Source organism: Simochromis diagramma, unplaced genomic scaffold (assembly GCF_900408965.1).
Source record: "Simochromis diagramma unplaced genomic scaffold, fSimDia1.1 OVJJ01000361.1, whole genome shotgun sequence".
Taxonomy (NCBI): Eukaryota; Metazoa; Chordata; class Actinopteri; order Cichliformes; family Cichlidae; genus Simochromis; species Simochromis diagramma.
In genome coordinates, this window is record NW_024386860.1 from 18,305,632 (window position 1) to 18,319,971 (window position 14,340).

Genomic DNA, 14,340 nt, shown 5'->3' on the forward strand with positions numbered 1-14,340 from the left:
TCATATATTTATGAAATTCTTTTAAAATTGAAGCCCGCATGAATAAAGCATCGATACCTCTCACTGATGCTCAGCAGTCAGCAACAAAAAATGTATTCTTCTTATTATCCTCACACATCAGAAGGGTGGCGTGGTTTTTCGAACTGATTGGTCCGTGTGAGCGTGCACCCGTTAAACTCTCATCTGCAGTCCAGTCAGCACATCAAGGTAAGACCTTTGACAGCAGCTCATCATGAGACGGAGTTGGCGTCACGTCATCAATCGGAACGTTTCAAAGCAGATAAGTCGTAGAAATCACAGAGTGATGGCGTCAGCGTCCCAAAAAGCTGCGAGAGCTCGACCCTGATGTAGAAATATGATGCGCAAGTTTTTGAAAGTTTTTAAGGGTGATATCCAGAGATGGTCAGTAGCACGTCACAAGTAACACGTTAACTAAGTAACAAGTAAAGTAAGGGATTACTAATGCAAAAAAGTAATTAGATTGCTGTTACTTTCCTGCAAGCACGCTGCGTTTCTGCGTTTCTAAGCTGTGATTTGTATGATGTAAGCGCGCGTGACGCCCGTGGCAGCAACAGATGTGTGCAGATCAACGATGGATAACATGGAGTGATGGAGAGAGCACGACCATGCAGCGTTTAAAGTGTGGAAGTAATCACATTACTTTAAGTTTTAGTTTGTAAAAAGTGACACAAACACTAGCGTCCGCTGTGCACTCTGCATGGGAAGAAAACTTCTTTCTAAATCTGAGCGAGCAGCGAGCACGCTGCCACGGGAACGTGACACTCACAGAGAAACCCCCGGATCCGCCCACTGGCATGACCGCTGTGGGCGAACCTCCACCCGCCCCACTCCTGCTAAACAGGTGACAACAGATCTAAGAGCTGCCGAGTCTTTGATTCTGTTTATTTCCTGCTGTGTTTTACTTGCATCTCTTTGAAAGAGTGTAAACACAAAACACGATTTAAATTCTTTGGCTCATATCTTCAGCTTGATTGCTCTTTGGCACCAAAAGAAAATGTAATAACAGCACACATCTTTGTTGCCTACAGCATCTACCCGGATCACCTGTACTCAGGTGCAGTGGGTCTGTATCAGCATGTCACAGGCATAAATCAGAAACACTGGTTTTACTGATATGTGCCATTAACCTCCTCAAAGACGCATAAAAAGGTTTAGCTGTAGTTAGGATCCTTCCTTCCTCCTCCTGCGTATTTCCTCTCGGGGCAGAAACTACTGGGAAAAGTTGAGTGAGGCGATCTGGACAAACCTGAGCTCCACAGCTAAAACTGAATGTTTCCTGTTTTGGGTTTAGGACGAGGCCTCGGCGCCCGGAGCTCCAGTCCCTGTGCCTCCTGCTCACCCATCCACCTGCCATCGCTCATGCTCGCCTCCCACGACGCACGGACAAATGAAAGCCCAGTAGCTCTCGTTACTGCAGAAACATCAGAGCTCGTCCTCGCTCCCAGGCCAGCCGCCGGTGCCTGAGATCAGCACAAGGCTTCCTTCAGCCGAGGTGCTGTGACCCACTCCCTAGTGGTGTGCGGATCTGCGGATACTGAAATATCGATTCTTCCGATACCAGCAATTTATGTTCTAGAATCGATTCTCATATTATAATATCGATATTTTAGTACTCTGGGGTAAATTTGTAGTTTTTCCATTAAAATGAACGCAGTGGAAAGAAACTATACAATTCGGATCGTCTAATTTGGAAGGAACTACTTCCTCTTACGCCTTTCATAGTCATATGCGGAATACGGCTGTATAAATGTGTCGCAGCCCCTGGCGTGCACACTCACAACAATGGCTGAGCGCAAACAGAGTCCTGTGTGGACACGTTGTTGTGGCAACACCACTGACCTCGTCAAACACCTCGGAGTAAATCACATCACAGAATATGACGAGCTTATGTTGAGGCGAACTGAAGAGGAGGAGAAGGACAGGTGCTGCTAGGGCGAGACAGACGTCTCTCACAGAGTCCTTTAGTGCTGCAGGCAACGTGCTCAAATAGTGCACAACGTCAGTTTTTTTATTTCTATATGATTATTCTGCATTATTAAGCAATAAAAACAAGTTGTCTGATGTCCTCTAATCATTATGAAGCAATATGGTTATGTTATAATTAAATTACATAATACAATTATATATTGTATTATGAAATGCAGTGAAACATTAAGTTTTTGTACAGAGTATCGGTATCGGATCAGTATCGCCGATACCACCCTGAATTTTACTTGGTATCGGATCGGAAAGGAAATCAGTGGTATCGCACATCACTACCACTCCCACAGCTGAGAGCACACGCTGCTGTTTGAAAGAGACGAAGATTTAATAAGAGCGCTGCTCACCTTCATCAAGAAAGATCCCTCCACACCAGGCGTGACCTGAGGTCCTCCATCCAGACCGATATTTGTATTTGTGCAGCTCTGACGTCCCTCAGCTCTGACGCTCCCTTTATCCTTCCAGAGCTTCCTGGATCCAGATCGACTGGATTAATCCAGCTAACGCATGAAGCTCCTTCACACGGCCGCCAACGATGCCGCCTTCCTTTTATCCTGCTTTGGTGAGCTTTACTTCCTGTTAGGTTGAGTCTGGGATAAAAAATGTTGAGTCTTTTGACTCAGTACTTATTTTACATGCACTCACCTCATTATGCAAAAATTGAGCCTTGTTTAATATGAACCTCGACCACTGTAACAGAAAATATAGGAGCATAAAGAGAACAGCTATGGGCAGAAATCTGTGCCATCAGAAACTAATAAGTTAAATTTGAATCTGAATTGTAAACATAAACAGCTGCCAGCACCGGCCACGGGCGACGTATTGGCTGTATCGGTGTGACTCGATGTTTTTACTGAGCTTTGATTTGAGTTTTTCAGCACTCTGACGGAGCTGCCATCATTTAAAGGTGATCGATGGATAACTGTGCTCAGTGTCTTCGGTCTGAATGGGCTCATAAAAACACCGTCTACAGGCAGTTAACTTGTTAACTGTACAGCTGCTGGAAACAGCTGCCAGAGCTGGAGCAGATGTTTACAGATGATGTTCGCTGTTTTCCGTTGGCAGATTTTATGCTTCAAGTTGGAGGAGAAGCAGAGTTGGGTCGTGGAGGCAGCAGTCTGTCCTCAGAGTCCCAAAGTGTTTCCAGGACAAATCATCTCCAGTGAGCTCTGGGTCCACGCTCTGGTCTCCTCCCAGTTAACCACAGCGGTCAGGTACAGTCCCTGACTTTCTCTGGATGTGGATCCACTCACCCTCCATCTTCACTCTCCGCTTGTGAACAAGAGATGTTTGACCACCATGACCTCAGACTTAGAGGAAGATCATGAAGAGGATGCTTGGAATAGCAGCTTCGTGTAGCATTAGCCTCACACACTCACAGCTGGGTTCAGTGGACACGGAGGGCAAAATGCTCCTTTTTCCAACCCTTGTTGGGGTCTGTGGCACTAACATCTCCTCTGCTCTGTAACCTTTGTGCTCTTCTTCTAAATCAGGAGAAAATATGACTTCAGTTTGAACCTAAACATGTAACTTGTGACCTGGAAGTGAGAGGAGGGAGTGCTTTCAGGCGTGCATCCTGCTGTTACGACACAGTGCGTCTCATAATGAACAGTGTTCGGCCTCTGGTTTGTGTTTCGCTGCAGGTTTGATGATTTCTGTCTGCTTGAGGGACACGCAGCTTCCTCTCCTGTAAAGATCTTTAGACAAAGAAAAACAGGCAGGAATCCAGCCCGAGGGGGCAGCGGTCAGTTCCAGCCTGGGACGAGAGGACCTGCAGACAGTTAAGGTGCATCCAGTATCCTGCAGCCCTTCATTCATCTTCATCCTCTTCAGAGAGAGGTGATAAATAACTGCGCCTCACGGGGCTGAAGCAGCTCTGATGAACCCGGAGAACGGTGGAGTTTATTGTTGATGCGTATCGAACAAGAGGACAATCAAGCATCGCTCTCTGTGAATTATTAACCCACGCATGTGGATCATTCATCTCACTTTGCACGTGTGTTTCCTGTTCAGCCGAGGCGTCCTCGCCGCTGCCGCCTGCAGATAAACGGCAGGCAGAGTCGAGCCTTTATTCACTCCCAAACCGGTCGTTTAAAAGTCGTCGGGCGGAGGCGCATAATGGGCCGGGTAATGAGCAGCGCCGCGATGAACAATGGAACAGATGGAGGTTTTTCTCGGGGAAATAAAGCAGCGGTCATTGTTTCACCGCCGAGGTTTGAGGAGTCGTCCTCGGTGATGCTTACATGCAAACCATCAGCAGAGGGACATTTTTCAGATAATACTGTTTCCATGATGGTTTTTATAATAACCTGGGCTCATTTTAAAGGGTCATTCACTCAGACACACAACACATTTCCCCACTTTCTGTTATCTGTCCATGCAGAGACTACAATTAGTGGCCAAAGGCGTTTTATTGCTAATTCAAGCAGCAGCGTTTCTATTTTTACAGCCTGACTATAAAGAAAAGTCCAGACAACAAACTCGTGTGTTAAATATCCGAGTTTACAGCCAGACACAGAAAACTGTTTCGGCCTCAGTGGGACGTTTCCCCTTAATTGCACTAACGCCAAAGTGTAGCACAGTGTTAGCTCTCACTCCTCAGCGTCATTTCAGATCAACTTAAGAAAAACAACTCGTTAGGACCAACGTCTGCAGACGAGCGTCTCTGAACCAACATGTCGAGCTTTGAGCAGCAGAGGGGCACACCAGGTGATCAGAAAATCGCAGTTTCTGCTGCAAAGTTCAGTTTGTGTGAACAGCATGCAACCATGGATCCATCCTGCCAGGTATCAGGGATTCAGGTGGGATGATGTTCTCCGACATGTGTTCTGATTGGCTGCTTCCAAAAGGATGATGCTGTATGTCACCGATCTCAGTCCAGCAGAGCACTTTTGAGCTGGAACGACAGACTCTCATCACGGATGCACATAACAAACCTGCAGCAGCAACAGGGACCAAAGTCTCTGAGAAACGTTTCCAGCACTTTGTTGAATCTGAGCCGCGAAGAGTTAAAACAGATCTGAAGGTGAGACGGGTCAAACCCAGAAAGGTGTCATTAAAATGTGCAGTGAGTGGATGTCGTCCAGGAGATGCACTTCCTGAAAAGCAGATCTTGGCTGTTTCACGTCATGTTGTCATCGTTGCTGAAAGCAGGGCTGATATTTGTTGCTCCCTGCTGAGGCTTTCTGTGAAGTCGAGTAATTCATGCTGGAAACAGCGATCGTTATACTACAGTTCACGACGTTTATTCATAGACTGATGAATCCCATCGGTCGCAGCTGTGACTTTAACAGCCTCGTATTAAACGTTCAGATCATATCAGCAGGTTACAGCTTAAATGGAAAGCACACAGGTAGCGCCTGGGTTTAGATGCCGTCTCCTCTCCCTCATAAAGGATGCTCCCTTCTTGAGGTGGTAATAAAGGAAGCGCAGAGGCTGAAACAGATCGGAGTGTGACGGTAGCTGATCACAGGAGTGTCATTACGTCTGTGCGTCGAAGGCGTTTGGAGGATTTTCAGGTGCAGCTGAGGTACAGACCCAGAAGTCTGAGCGCTGGGATTTTGCTGCTTGTTTCATATTTATGTCAGGAGCTAGTTAAGCGTGCTAACTAGTATCAGCCGGTAACTTGGAGCATTTATTAGAGCGTTGCTCCTACATGCAGCACCAGCAGACCGGTGTGCATTACCTTTACCTCTGTATTTCACTGTGTTTCCCTCAGTTTCCATGTTAACCATCGTTTTGGCGTTCTTCCACGCCATTTTCTGTTTTCTCTTTCAGCATTCTTCTAATGTTTATGGCTCATTCTCTATTTCCTCTCTCCAGCCTTGTCAGTAATTTCACAGCCTGCCTTTTTCCTGCATTTCCATCCACGCCACATTTTCTGCAGCAGCGCAGGCTGCCAGATGCACAAACCGCCAACTCCACCTCTTTTCCTCCATTATGTTTCCTGCTGAAACCCAACCTTCATTATACAGACTCGAAAAGCTGCAGGTGTACAATCATGTCAGCCTACAGGCGGGTGTAGCAGCATATGGAGCGAAACCTGTGTGAATTTAGTCGAAGTGTTCGTGAGCGACCTGCTTCCTGAGTTAAAGGGCAGCACCGTCACTGAGGAACAGAACCACAGTCCAGACTGGTGCAGGAGGTGGACAGTTGGGCTCATGTGATTTCTGAGCAGTTACAGACGTGACCCAGAAACACAGAGGGCTGTGTGCAGTTAGCAGGGATCGGACTGCACACAGGCCTGCCTGCACGGCGGCGGGGCGCATTAAAGCTGCGGCTGAAAGACTGAAGCTCCACTAACAAGATCAGAAGACTGATCGGTGTTCAGAGGCGTCCTCTCTAACACCAACACCAGTAACTGTGGAGACCAACAGCTGGTTATCAGGCGGACACACGTTAAGTAAGAAAGCAGAGAAAATGTCAGCTGTTCTCTTTGCTGAGCCAAAACTTACATAATGAACTTTTCATCCAATCAGAAAGCAGCAAATAAAACTGCAAACCCATTGGAAATATTTACTTAGATCACCAATCGAGAGGAAACAGGAATTTTTCAAAGACGCACGTGAGGCTCGTCTGAAAGCTCCATCCTTTAAATACAGTCTGTGGGTCCTCCTTCTGGAGGTGGTGTACCTGCCTGTTGGTCACATGATGACGGCGTCCCCGCTGCTGGATTCTTCTAAACGATAGCTGTCGTCACCAGTGTTGGTCAAGTTACTTGAAAAAAGTAATCAGTAACTAATTACTGATTACTTCCCCAAAAAAGTAATCCTGTTACTTTACTGATTACTTATTTTCAAAAGTAATTAATTACTTAGTTACTTTTTAAAAACACGATTTACAACCTGAAGAGGTGATAAAGTGATAGATCTTTCAGCCCAATTCTACTTTTTCTACATAATCCATCATACAAAATGTAATCAAATGGAAAAGTATATTTTTAAAACTTGTTTTATTAGTTTTAATCTTTTAACTTTATGCATCAAGTAAAAATTTAATTATCTGCAACATTCTGTGACTGGAAGAAATTAGTTTAACATTTAAACCTATTTTCTGCACATTCCAGCACATAAAATAAAATATTTTTTGTGTTTACACTCACTCTTTCAAATAGATGCAAGTAAAACACAGCAGAAAATAAATAAAGTCACAGACTCAGCGGTCCTGTTGCTCTATTTTCACCTGTAAAGCAGGAGTGGGGTAGGCGGAGGTTTACCCTGGTGCAGGTGTGCCGCGGTCAGTGGAAGAATCCGCGAGTTTCTCTGTGAGTTTCCCATTACGTCGTAGCTACTCGGTGCTTGCTCTGAAGTTTAGGGTTTTTTTTCGCTGTAAAAAGAAGTTTTCTTCCCACGCACAGCGGACACTAATGTTTTTGTCACTTTTTATGGAATCAAACTCAAAGTAAGGTCAGTACTTCCACGCTTTAAACGCTGCACGCTCATACTCTCTCTGCACTCGATATATGATCCATTGTTGATCTGCACACAGCTGTTGTCACGAACGTGCACTCGCTTACGTCACTGTCGTGAGACATTCTCGCAACAAATCACGGTTTTAGTAACGCAGTAACGCAGCGTTCCTACGGGAAAGTAACGGTAATCTAATTACCGTTTTTGCAATAGTAATCCCTTACTTTACTCGTTACTTGAAAAAAGTAATCAGATTACAGTAACGCGTTACAAGTAACGCGTTACAAGTAACGCGTTACTGCCCATCTCTGGTCGTCACTCAGACGTTACCGCCACATCAGCGCAGACGCAGGAAGAGATGAAGTCAAAACTGGGAGTGAAGATTTTGCTGTCTCATCCTTTCTTCTGTGTGACCTGTGAATCTTCAACCAGCAGAAACAACAGTAAAAAACACGCCTCGCACCCGCGGCTGTGACATCGATGTCTTTGCACGGTGCCAGCTGATAGGAGGTGAGTGTGATGTGACTCACTCCAGTCACCTAAGGCACGGTGTGAATGGCGACTGAAGCAGCTGAAAGGGATCTGAAGCCTGCATCAAAGGTGACTGACAGCCTGAGTCACAGGACGCCACATCTGTTCAGTGATGGACGCTCACAGTGCAGGAGGAAGGACTCGCCTTCGTTCCAGCTGTTATGATTCCCGCGACATGCACGACCTGGTGTTGCTGCTACATCATAACATTGGTCCAGGATGAGCAGTGCAGCTGACCAATCCCGTCATTACAAACTGTCACTAGCAAACCTAACTGTGTGTTGGACGCGCTGCATTTGATCCAGAGGAGGTTTCATACAAACATGGATACGTTTGTTTTTCCTTTTCCCCACATTGCAGTGCTATAACATCCCAACAACGTGATTGGTCAGTTGCCGTGTTGCTCCTGGACTAAGGATGGGGAAGTCGGCAGTCGCTGAGACTGGATGAGACTCATCCACTGAAAAGGCGATGATGATGATGATGATGTAGGAGCAACACCAGCGTGGGGAGATGCACCGCAATGACAGGTTTGCAGACACGGCTCCTCTTCAACATCTGCGACCAGTAAGCAGCGAGCTCTCGCCATCATTAACACTGGCTCTAATTGGATCTTTCGAACAGTTTCCATCAGTGTGAGGAAGAAGCGAGCGTGGCAGCCTACAGCTTCTGTCTGATGATACTCGACACATTCATGAATACACAACCAGTCTCTGCGTCAGCTCTCATTTCATATTCAGGCGCTTTGGTAATTTAGCAGACGGGAGAGAAAACTTCAAAACAAACAGCGATCGCCTCTTTCTAACTCAAAGATGAGTTTAAATTCACAGGAGAACAATTAGGACGGCGAGGCTGTGTGCTCTCAGCGCCTGCAGCTGCACAACATTTCCATATTAATATTTATATCTGAGAACACAATCCTGCACACGGCCTCCGCAGAGTCCTTCAGCGACCGCTATTTGTTCATTTATTGTTTTACTTTCCGTTCGTAGCGGCTGCAGGCTGAAATCAGCTGTGCTGTTAATGAGTGAAGCATCTTAAACAGGCATGTAGCCCAGAGGCTGATCCACAGTCAGTCTACACTCGCCTCACCCTGCGACCGCTGGGAGACCTTCCTGAGACCCAAACTGCATAAAGTGTTATAAAAATAAAGCAGATGGATGAAAATACACAGTCTTTAATAAATCAGTCACATGACGACAGGGTGGGTCAGTGATGTGGTCCAACATCTGCCCCTGGGACCGAAGGAGGGCCAGAAAATGTCTGAACGCTGAGCTGTGACTGATGGCAGCAGCTAATGAAACACTTCAGTTTATTAAAAATAAACGTGAGAAAAGAGAAAAGTGCTGAAAATAAAAGTCTGCAGCCCAGAGACGAGGAGAGCTGTGGGTGATCAAAGCTGCTCGCAGGAGCACGCTCAGTGAGAGACTCAGGTTACCCACAATGCACTGCTGAACCACACAGGAAGTCAGTCCTGCCCGTGGATATCTCTGTACAGCACACACTGCAGTCGTTACAGCCTGTAGTATGTGCTGTGCATACTGTAATATCCTGGAGATATAACTGAGCTATTTGTATATATTAGCGGTATTTCCTATAAATAGAGGTTGTTGCTTGGACTCACCCACGGCCGTGTTCTCACCCCTCTGCACTGGAACTCCTGCCTCGTCTCCTTGCCTGCCCTCCGGCTGCCGCTACACCCCTGACACTGGCTGTAGCTCTTACCGCCTGCCTCCTCAGAGCCTTCTAAGCCTGGACCTGCGAGTAAGGAAAAAGAGCTCCCCAACAGGCTCTTGTCACTTGAAGAGGGTGAGAGGGGTGGCTGTAGCTCAGGCAGTAGAGCGGGTCACCTACTCACCGGAAGGTTGTTGGTTGTTGGCAAGATACAGGCTGCTCTCCGATGCATCCATCAGAGTGTGAGTGTTAGTTTGGCAGCACTGATTGGGTGAATGGACAAGTATAAAGCTCTGAGTGCTCACATAGAGTAGAAAAGCGTTATATAAGAACCTGTCTTTACTTACCGGCTCCTTATCCGACCAACATCTTCTTCTCCATCTGTTGCAGAATTCCTCTCAATCCTTCGTTCCTCGCTGCGTCTTCCTCTGTCACCCAGTATCCAAGGCAACCTCTCCCCGTCTCCATACTCCATCACCGTACGCAGCCAAAACCACATTCCCAGTATTTGTTGCTGTCGAATAAGGATCCTTGTAAACCGTCCTCTGCATGTTTGGTCCGCTCCTTGTGCGAATCCCTGGTTTGTGACAAAAGTATTCTGATGATTAGACAGAAATGAAAAGACAAAAATGTCCACGTGAAGTAAAACGAAAAATGATGATGCAAAAACGCCACATGTAACCAGAAGGTGTCCCTCAGACCTTCGTGGTTTGGTAAACGGACAGAAAAGGCAAGAATGAATAGAAGTGAGTCAGTGAGTGAAGTCGTCACTGTGCAGTGAAACTCCTGTTTGCGTCGCTCTGTGACAGCTCACAGACTTTTGTTTGTGCCTTTGAAACGCTTGGCGTGAACGTTTTCATCTGCTGTGTTTAAAACACAGTTTTTTAAATTCTTCACTAACCGAAGGCGATGAGTGACGAGGCATCAGCTGTTTGCAGGCAGGCTGTTTGTGCCGCTGCCGTTTGACCTTTCAGAGACATTTCACTCTCAAATAAACTCCGCTGACCTTTGACGCTCCGAAACACTGCGGGGAAAATTGACCACAACACACGGGAGCTCTTATTACACGTGTAATCAATACACAGTGCCTTTAACAAGCCCCTCACATTCCAGCCGTCAATTAACTTCACCAAAAGCATTTTTCCTCCTCGTCCGGCCTCCAGAAATGTTCCTGCATCATGAAAAATGTTCAGCATGTGAGAAAAACAGGTCCTCCTTTTGTAAATCAGAGCCTCTGACATGTTGCTCTGTGGTGCTGTTTCCTGCTCCACCTGCTGTGCTTGTTCCCAACATCATTTTACAGAACTCGCATTCAGTTTTTATGACAACAAATAAGGCGGCGTTAATGGACATAATTAGTGAGAGCTGGGTGTCCACCAGGATGTCAGTCGAGTCCTCCTTAAATCACCTCCAGGTTAAAACCCTGAAACTAGTAAAAACAAACATTTGGAAACAAGAAATGAGAGAACCCATCCTCCATGAACTCAACTAAAACACCAAGAAACGTTTATCAGCAGCAAAAGCAGCGCTGCACACAAACCTGCTGCTGGAGCTCGCACTCATAGAGGGGGTTGCATCTGAACACCTTCAGTAAGAAGATCAGATGAAGGACATCAGGCCACTGTTCAGCTCTGATCTTGTCATATAGGACAACGGTCCCCAACCCCCGGGCCTCGGACCGGTACCGGTCCGTGAGTCGTTTGGTACCGGGCCGCGAGAGTTGAGGCTCAGGTGTGAAATGTCTGGTTTTCAGGGTTTTTATCAGTTTTCAGCGTTATTTTGTTATCGTTTTTATCGTTAACTCTGTTTTCCTGGGTCTTTTCACGTGTGTTATGAATAAATCTTCTTTTTTCGGTACCGGTACTAGTTTTATTTTGTTGTATTTATTCGCGACACCTTAAAGGCCGGTCCGTGAAAATATTGCGGGCATAAACCGGTCCAGGCGCAAAAAAGGTTGGAGACCACTGCTGTAGAATCAAATTCAAATTTTATTTGTCACGTACACAGTCATACACAGTACCATATGCAGTGAAATGCTTAGACAGCTGCTCGTGACCTAAAGAAAAAAAGGAAAAGGCTATGAATACAATAGGAAATAAATATGAAAAACTAACCTTCCTGTCCTCCTGCTCCACCCTCCTGTCCTACTCCCCCCTCCTGTCCTCTGTTCCACCCTCCTGTCCTACTCCCCCCTCCTGTCCTCTGTTCCACCCTCCTGTCCTACTCCCCCCTCCTGTCCTCTGCTCCACCCTCCTGTCCTATTCCCCCCTCCTGTCCTCTGCTCCACCCTCCTGTCCTACTCCCCCCTCGTGTCCTACTCCACCCTCCTGTCCTCTGCTCCCCTTCCTGTTCTCCTGCTCCACCCTCCTGTCCTCTACTCCCACCTCCTGTCCTACTCCCACCTCATGTCCTACTTCACCCTCCTGTCCTCTGCTCCCCTTCCTGTTCTCCTGCTCCACCCTCCTGTTCTCCTGCTCCACCCTCCTGTCCTCTACTCCCACCTCCTGTCCTACTCCCACCTCATGTCCTACTTCACCCTCCTGTCCTCTGCTCCCCTTCCTGTTCTCCTGCTCCCCCCTCCTGTTCTCCTGCTCCACCCTCCTGTCCTCCTGCTCCACCCTCCTGTCCTCTGCTCCCCCCTCCTGTTCTCCTACTCCCACCTCCTGTCCTACTCCCACCTCGTGTCCTACTCCCCCCTCCTGTCCTCTGCTCCACCCTCCTGTCCTACTCCCACCTCGTGTCCTACTCCACCCTCTTGTCCTCCTGCTCCACCCTCCTGTCCTCCGCTCTGGTAGGATGGATTGGTGGGTTTGATGGGATGGATATTCGCACGCATCATGGTTGCTTGTGTTTGATTTCAGGAAATGAAACAATGAAATGAGGAAATGGCTCCAGCGTGACGGGACAGGAAAGCTTCATCCACCTGCTGTTGAAGTCTTCCTGTTCTCTCACTCAGATCGAAGCCTTCACTCGAAAACAAACCCAGCGATCATTAAGTGTCATCATTACAGGGTTTGTTACACTTCCAACCTGGCACGCACTCATTTTTAAGCTTTTAAGAGGTAAGCGCCCAACACCGCCCACCAACGTGATGCTGAGCCCAGGCAGACCGAAAGATGATTAATGTGCACGTTTGCTACAAAGTGACCACTCTGCATGCAGTTAAGGTTAAAAGTTCAGATGGGGTCGTGACCTGTCAGGTCTTCCACGCCTTCCTCATCTGGAATATCACATTTAAAATCTCAGCACAGTTACTGGCTCACTCAGAAGCAGGTCACCTCTGAATGACGGTCAGAAAGCTTCTGTGGTGAATGAGAGAAGGTACAGAGAGGAGAGAAACCGGCAAAGCCTCAGAAACGTGTGATTTCATAACAAAAAGCTGCTTATCAACAAACAAGTTCCAGAAGCTAAAGTTTGAATCCAGGAATGTCAGTCCAGCGTTTGTCCTGCAGTTCGTTTCATTCAGCCCTCCTTCTCTCTAATCCCTCCTCTTCATGTTTCAAAGCTCGGTCGGTTGTGAAGATTTACAGCGTCGCTAATAGTACGTGCTGTTCCAGGAACAGATTACACGAATCTCATTTTCCAAAATACTGCAAGCAGAAAAGATGCAGCAGGAGCTCGAGAGAGGACAACGTGCGTCTGGATGGAAACCCGGCGTGAAGATGTTCAGTGGGAGTCAGCCTTTGTTTGGATGCTCTTTGGGAGCAGCTCATATTCAAACCTCCACATGTGTTCTTCACAGCTCTGCTCCCTTTACCATCCGTGAACCGTCTCTTCATGCCGCCGGTCACCTGCGGGCTGATTCTCTTCTCACGGCGCTGAAATGTGTCGCCCTCCTGGAAAAGTAGATTAGCTTTGGGCCAAAGACAGAAATATTCAGGAACAAACGATTGGGAAAAACATCCCTCCAAGCTATCGATAAATGAGGTTTTGGTGCTGAGCAAATTAAAAACCTTTAAATGGGCCATCTGCTTGGCTTAAGTAGGACAGCGGTCAAACTCAAGAAACTTATGATCAGCAGCCTCGTTAATTTAGCTTTTGTCCACTTTGCCTTGAAGCACGGTGGATGTAAACTCCCTCATGGCGTCTGTCCTTCAATTAGTGGGCGAGTGTAATTATGTCATTGCTGAGAGTCCATGAAGAAACATGTGCCATGCCCTCGCTTAATAAGTGAAAGACTTCCTGCTTTGTGACCAACAGGGTTCCTGTTTTAAAGGTAAAAAAGCTCATTTTAGTGAACAAAGCCACATTGTCCCATTTTCTAAATAACAGCACTTTGTAACTCGACGTCCTCAGCTCGCCTCCGCTCAGCCAGCACGGATACAGTCATAACCTGAAACTGCTCCCAGCCCTCCTGCTGCACGTCTCCATGACTGAAAGACTCTTTCAGTGGAGGCTTATTGATCTCAGCGCCTCGGCCGAGAGGAGCTACTCGTGGACACAGACAGGGATCATCGTAGTCCCGCCGCTTTGACGGACGCGCCATCGATGACTCAGTCGTTCTGCCCGCGGAGCCGCCTGCAGCCGCCATGACACCTCAGAACACCTCAGACTGCTCTGCATGCCGGACAAAAGACGCTCGTCGAGGCTTTTAGTCACAAATATATTCTTCGTTTTCCTGCTATTCATCGCTCCATTCTGCCAGCTACCCGAGCCTGAGTGTGATTGTTAAAAAAGGCTGAATGAGAAATAACATTTTTATCATATTTCCAGTGTTTTGCACTTT